Below are 7,960 nucleotides of genomic sequence, written 5' to 3'. Positions count from 1 at the left end.
TAATTCATTCTTATTCTTACTCATATTTTATATAAATATATTTTATATTAAAAGATTACTTTAATAAGTCAACAGCACTGACGAATTGTAAACATATTCATTTAAAACGTCCTCTGATGGTGGTGACTTTACAATAACATTTTCAAGTAAAAATTTAACAATATCATTATGAAAGGTACCCCATCTCCATATCAACAAATATCTTATTATCACAATAAAAATAAAATTATTACCAGTAGGAGTAATGTAGAGTGCATCACTGACATAAACTGTTATCTAGTGATCCGTACTAAACATTATATTCTAAAGTGTAATGACTGAAACTGAGGGTATTACAGTGTTATTGTGCTATTTTTTATTTGACTTGAGTCATTGGAGATACAGAGCCTGTTTTATGTTATATGTAGGTGGGTAGTAGGTGCACTATGTGCATTCCAAATGATGATCAGCTCTTACAAAAATGACATAATAGTGAACTGCGAGAGAGGGAAGGCACAGCTCATCAGGGCTGAAAGATATAAAAGAAATACAGTAGGGAATTATATAAATTACAAACATGTCATATTAGTATTTCTTGTGATCAGTAATTCTATTCTAGATTCTGTTGAGGAGCATTTGGAAGTTTAGACAGAAAGCCTGACGTTGTGGAGCTTTAATGGAGTAGGATGAGAGTTTTGAAGCTCCTGCCAAATTTGATTAAGATTTTAATTCTTCTGCACTTTGGTTATATATTTAGTCTTACTCTTCTCCAAAGTACTGTCTGTTAGGATGTCTAACTTCCTAGGACTGCATAAAATGTCTGGAAAGAACTCTAAAAATGTGTAGCCTAAAACATTTAGCTGTGCATTATTAGGTCATCAGGTTTGCTGCACTATCTAGGTTAATATTACTAGATATATTTTATAGCAGACAAACTCCTTAAGTCTCCCTGGAAACTAAGATTTAATAACTCCATATCATAATTTGTATTTTTGTGCTTCAGATCAAATCAGCATTACCTTATTTTATGCTTTCTGCAGCTATGTGCACTGACCTAGTCTGTATGCCCATATTTGGTGTTCCTTCTCTTAAGCTAGAGATTTTATTGTGCTTAGACCCAAAACACCAAATATTTGAATAAACAACATGCGGCCGACTACAAAATGATGACATGACTGCAGTGAAAAAAAGGTTCTGACGATCTGTTATCTGTTGTAAGAAATAGCCATACATATTTCTCAATAACAGCTTCTATTAATAAACCAATTTTTTTGCATGTTTATCATTCTTAAAGGTTTCAGATCATCAAACAAATTTAAATCAAAGACAACACAAGTAAACACAAAAACTGTGTGAAACTGTGGTTTATCACATCTGAGTTCAATTTCTTTAACCACACTCAGGCCTGATTACGAAAGTAATTTATATTTATTAGCCTGGACAAGGCTATAAAGACATTTCTAACGTTTTGGGACTCCAGCGAACCACAGTGTGAGCCATTATCCACAAATGGCAAAAATGTGGAACAGTGACTAACCTTTTCAGGAGTGCCCAGCCAACCAAAATTACCCCAAGAGTGCAGCGACAACATTCAAAGAATTGCAGGCCTCACTTGCCTCATGTAAGATCAGTGTCCATGATTCCACCTTAAGAAAGAGGCTGGGCAAATTTAGCCTGCATGGCAGAGTGTCAAGATGAAAATCACTGCTGAGCAAAAAGAACATTAAGGCTTGTCAAAATTTAGCCAGAAAATGTGTTGATGATCCATCAAGGTCATCTCGTAAGATCATCTGGTGTAAAAGTAACAACGTATTTCAGAAAATACGGAGCCCCTAAAGGGACGTGGTGTAATTTTTTTTTTTTTTACATAGTAAGTCGTGAGCACGAATTACTAAGTCGTGAGCACCAAATACTAAGTTGTGAGCACGACTTACTAAGTCGTGAGCACCACATACTAAGTCGTGAGCACCACATACTAAGTTGTGAGCACCACATACTAAGTCGTGAGCACTTTATTTCAGTGGGGAATTTTTTCACTAACGTTAGCTAGGTTAGCTAATATTAACTACTTTATTTCAGTGGGAAATGTTTTAGCTAACGTTAGCTAGGTTAGCTAATGGTAACTACTTTATTTCAGTGGGCAATGTTTTAGCTAATGTTAGCTAGTTTAGCTAATGGTAACTACTTTATTTCAGTGGGGAATGTTTTAGCTAACGTTAGCTAGGCAAGGGCGTAGGAGCAGGTTTGATATTGGGGGGGGACACATTTGCCAATATGAACCCAAGCCCACCATATAGTTTCTTAGAACAACATTTGTGGAAATTACTTTTAATCACAAATAATATTTTCTTTTCTGTTTTTTGTTTTTTATTAGTTAACAAGGTGATTTTACAACCTAAACATGTTACTTCACATTACATTTACTGTTGTAAGAAAAAATTATGCATATACATATACATCTGACAAAAATGATCAGTTATCACCTAATATTTAAAATAATATAACAGATTTGGTTATTATTATTATTATTATTATAATCATGTATTGTCAATTCTGTTGTATATTTACATTTTCTCCACTCTTTAAAAAAAATCCTACGCTTTTATTTTTCTATTAAGAGCTCTTCTAAAGATTGGTGTCCTTTTATGTAAAAGAATGTAACTTTACGTTTCATAAAGATTTTAATTATAAACGTCAGGACATGTGGCCTTACTGTGAACCCTGTTCTTACATATTCTACTGAATATTAACACTGTTCTACATATTCTAGAGCTTTCTCTGTTTTAAAGACATTTAATAAAGTAAGTGGTGGTATGATGTGTCTAATGCACTGCTGGATATACATGATTAAACTCAGTAAACTCAGTAAATGACTGTTTATTAGCTGATCAGCTGGATCAGGAAACTGCTTTAAACTACAAACATAAAGTACTGTACTAAATTCTGACTATCCACTACATCTGGCTTCTAGATAACTAGTTAACTAAATGAATTTTTGTTCATTATTGCTCACAGTAAATCCTGTAATCCTAAATTAATAAAGACAGTTTAAAAATTAAACAGTACCCAGATAGCCAGCAACTTTGGCCCGGAGTCGTTTCTAAGTCGGCACTGCTGGTTTAGAGTCGCTAGCAGAAAAATACTTCTGGCCCACAGCTGGCCCAGTGTCACTTTCTGAGTGTTCTACATCAGTGTCACTGAGCAGTCGTTTTGGTGCTGGTGAACGACTGTCGCACCTAACCTGTTGATTCTCTGAACACAGGTGTGTACTGGCTCAAATACGGCAGACGACCCTGTACCAAAGTGGAAAACTGACTGTTCCCTACTGTTAGCACTTTTCTACCAAAGCTGACTTGTATATTTTCTTTTTATTTACAGTTATAGATGACTCCTGTCAGTAAGAATACTTACGTACGCATGCACGCACACAAACACACACACACACACAGCCTGTTATAGTACACACACACACACCCACACACAGAGCCTGTTATAGTACACACACACACACACACAGCCTGTTATAGTACACACACACACAGAGCCTGTTATAGTACACACACACACACACACACACACACACACACAGAGCCTGTTATAGTACACACACACACACACACACACACACACACAGAGCCTGTTATAGTACTGCTACACGCACACACACGATCAGCATCCCTAGACCCCAAAACCAACCGTCGCGCACACCCCAAACGTGTGATCACGTTTAGAGTGTAAATGAATCTAGATGATATTTACCTTGGTGCCCCTGCGCATCAGCCCAGTTCAACCCGTGCGGTTTCTCGTAGCACTTGGCGCGCGGATTCCTCAAACATTACAACGTTCCTCAACTGTCAGCTATCCTGAAACCTTTTAAGTTTGTAGGTAGGTAGCAAACCTAACTAAGTATTACGTACCTTTTTTGAAATATAATTTATTTTGACTTAATAAATATTTTGGCCATCAAATATGATTTATAACCCTATCTGTGTTGCCTCTTCAGTTAGCTAAGCTAGCTAACTTAGCAGCATATCAAGGTGATATTATCTGAAGCTAAATTATCTCAGAACGTAGCATTAAACACATTTCATGTTAATGTAAATGTTAATGTAGCTATAACAGTTACTAACAGACAACCAAAAAGTATGTTTTTACTTGAAATTAAAATTGTTAACTAGTGTACAAGGCCAGAACAGAAGTACTGTTTCGGTATTTACGTTAGCTAAGCTATAAACAGTTAGCTAGCTAGGATAGAAACCAGCCAGTTTGCTAGTGTTAGCTTAAATGCTTTTACAAACATACATACTGTAAAAGCATTTAGGCTTGCTAGTTAACCAATTTGGTAGTTAGCTAGCGAATTGGTCTTTACTAGCTAACCTAAATGCTTCCACAGAACTTTTGTTTAGATGTTGTACATTAGCTAGCTAGTCAGCTAGGTTAACTTAGTGGTTGTGTGTCTCTACCAGTCACTGTGTAATGTTTGTTTTAGCTAGCTTTTTAGTTAAATAAAATGGTGCTGTGTCTGTGAGTTAATATAAAAAAAATCTTTATTTGTATTGTTTATTCCAGAGTTCAGTAATACGTTCCTGCACACTCTGCTTAGCTAGCACATTTTTATATAAACACACTCATTACTACCAAATAAGCTTTAGTCAACATTTCTCTAATTTGTAAAATCACACTAGAAGTTGTTTGTGTATGCAGTATATTAGTGTATACTAGAGACAAAAATGTTTTACTTGAAAAAGTTTAAAATTAAATTACACACACACAGTTATCCTGTTAGACACAACAGGAGAATTAAACAACATTAAGTAAAATAGTGGAGCTTTTCAGAGCAATTAAATTATTCATGTTTTATATTGGCAAAAAAAGGAAATAGGAAAATCATAGATACATTTTATTATTGTCAGTAAATTAATATGTTTTAATGCACAATAAATAAATGCACATATAAATGTAGAAATAAATAAATGTTGAAATAAATAAATGAATAAATAAATAAATGTTGAAATAAATAAATACATATATAAATACACATAGAAATGAATAAATAAATAAATATATAAAAAATAAATACACGCATGAAAAATTGTATAGGTAAATAAATAAATTAATAAATAAATTTCTAATTTTTTATATTTATTTTTATTTATTCATTTATATGTGCATTTATTTATTTTTTCATTTATTTATTCATTCATTTATTTCAACATTTCAACATTTATTTATTGATTTATTGCCACATTTATTAATTTATTTATTTCTGTATTTCTGCATTTGTATGATAGTTAGGTAGGCGGTCCTATCCTCGCTCTAAAGCAGGATTGGTTTTTGAGCTGCAAAAGTTTTGGCTCTACTGCATCCTGCCTTGGCCTGCAGCGGTGACATTTTTAAGCTGTTGACCCTCATTCATTTTCAGCAGTTGTTACTGCAGTAGGGGTTATAGCCGCGATGTTGCTGTGCCGTCCCTTTTGTTCTGTCTCACTGATACCGGAAGTACAGGACGGTGGAGATAAATAAATAAATGAAGAAATGTGGAAATAAATAAATAAATAAATGAATGAATAAATAAGTGTTGAAATAAATAAATGAATAAATGTTGAAATAAATAAATGAATAAATAAATAAATAAATGCACATATAAGTAAATATATAAATAAATATGTAAATAAATAAGAAATTATTAATTTATTTATTTACCTATGCAAATATTTATTCATTCATTCATTCATTTATATGTGCATTTATTTATATATTTATTTATTTCAACATTTATTTATTTATTCATTTATTCATGTATATATTTATTATTTCTACATTTATATTTGCATTTATTTATTTATACTTATGTCATTTTTGGTCCTCCATAGTACAGCTCAAACACACACACACACAAAAACCTATACAGTATGTGTGTATATGTACAGTACTGTGAAAATGTTTTAGGCCGATGCAAATTTCTTAAAACCAATTATCTCAATATTAAGTTGAGTTAATATTGAGTTTTACTTGGCAAAGGTACCACGTATTAAAACAGATACAAATAAAAATAAATACGGTAAAAAGTAACAAGTAACAAGAAGTCCACAGGTGCCAAACCTTTGTTTGGGCGAACCTATTAAACCAATGTTTTTCATAGTACAAAGTAGGGCTGTGAATCTTTGGGAATCCCAAAATTCGATTCAAAATTTATTCTTGGGGTCACAATTCAATTTTTTCCTGATTCTTTCAAATCAGTTGGATTTCTTTTTCTACATCCTCCATACTTTAGCGGTGCAACAACAAACACTGTAACACAACACCACATGCCCCTCTGTAGCCTAATAGGGAGAGGCAGTAAGAGCACTGTCGTGGGGAGCTTTTTAACTGTACCGCAGAGCTCAGCTAGTTAAAGAAACAGTCCGGGGTCTCCGTTCTCGTATTTGGTCTTCATAATGCATGCATAATGTTGTTACCCCTGTCTTAACTTTTGGAACATGTTACAGGCATCAAATTCAAAATGAGTGAATATTTGCAACATTAAATTTCTTGTCTTTGTAGTGTATGCAATTGAATGAGTTAAAAAGAATTTGCAAATTGTAATCTGTTTCTGATTTCTTTTTTTCCCTTTATTTTTTAAATATGTAAACTTTATGAATTAAACACAAATTTAATATAAATCTTTGTTTTATGTCTTTCTTTGAGCTTCCAGACAAAGTTTTTCTCTCATTAACACTAATTGAGTAAACAGAATACTCTATTTAAACCAATGGTGAATTCCTTAGTAGTGTTTCCTATAATAATATATAATAATCATATTGATGTATTGATGTACAAAGTGGTTATTTACATAAATTTTATGTACAAATAGCTTGTAGCTTGTAGTAGTAGTACATTCAAAAAGACACTGGGCCGAGTCCGGTGACCGACTCTCAGCCAGCTTCGAGGAGTCAGAAACCGAATAAGGCCCAGACTTGGTCCTACGTTCAAAAATACACTGGGCCAGTCCGGTGGCCGGTTCTGGGCCACCTTTGAGGACAGTCAGAAACCAGCTAAGGCCCAATACTGGGCCAGCACTCGGTGGCTATCTGGGTAATTAGCTGATCAGGTACAGGGCAAGTTGAACATTACGTATATAGTTTATTTTTTCTTTAACGTTGACTTCCAATCTATCTAATTCCAAAGTTAAACTAACCCCCCCCCCCCCCCCCGGTTCCTACGCCATTGTAGCTAGGTTAGCTAATGGTAACTTTATTTCAGTGGGGAATGTTTTAGCTAACGTTAGCTAGGTTAGCTAATGGTAACTACTTTTTTTCAGTGGGAAATGTTGACTAACATTAGCCAGCTTACTCTTATTAGATGTGCACAGAAAAAGCTTTTGGACACACAGCCACACACAGACACACACACACAGACACACACACGCACACGCACACACACACACACACACACCAAACACAGCAGCTACTTTAACCCAAGCCTACCATATATTGTACAGAGAGCAATGAAAGCCTTAAAGCTAAGCTAACTTAGCTAGCATTAGGTTAGCAAGCTAGATATTTGTAAAAGCAGCCTACATTTGATCACACATGGCAGCTAAATAAATATGATTTTGATAACTGGATGGAGTTTGTGTGTGTGTGTGTGTGTGTGTGTGTGTGTGTGTGTGTGCCCAAAAGCTTTTTCTGTGCACATCTAATAAGAGTTAGCTGGCTACCGTTAGCTAAAACATTCCCCACTGAAATAAAGTAGTTACCATTAGCTAACCTAGCTAACATTAGCTAAAACATTCCCCACTAAAATAAAGTAGTTACCATTAGCTAACCTAGCTAACATTAGCTAAAACGTTCCCCATTGAAATAAAGTTACCATTAGCTAACCTAGCTAACATTAGCTAAACATTCCCCACTGAAATAAAGTAGTTACCATTAGCTAACCTAGCTGACGTTAGCTAAAACATTTCACAATGAAATATAGATAACATTAACTAACCTAGCTA

This window comes from Astyanax mexicanus, chromosome 11 (assembly GCF_023375975.1).
Source record: "Astyanax mexicanus isolate ESR-SI-001 chromosome 11, AstMex3_surface, whole genome shotgun sequence".
In the NCBI taxonomy this organism is placed as follows: Eukaryota; Metazoa; Chordata; class Actinopteri; order Characiformes; family Acestrorhamphidae; genus Astyanax; species Astyanax mexicanus.
Note: the sequence above shows the minus strand (reverse complement) of the source record.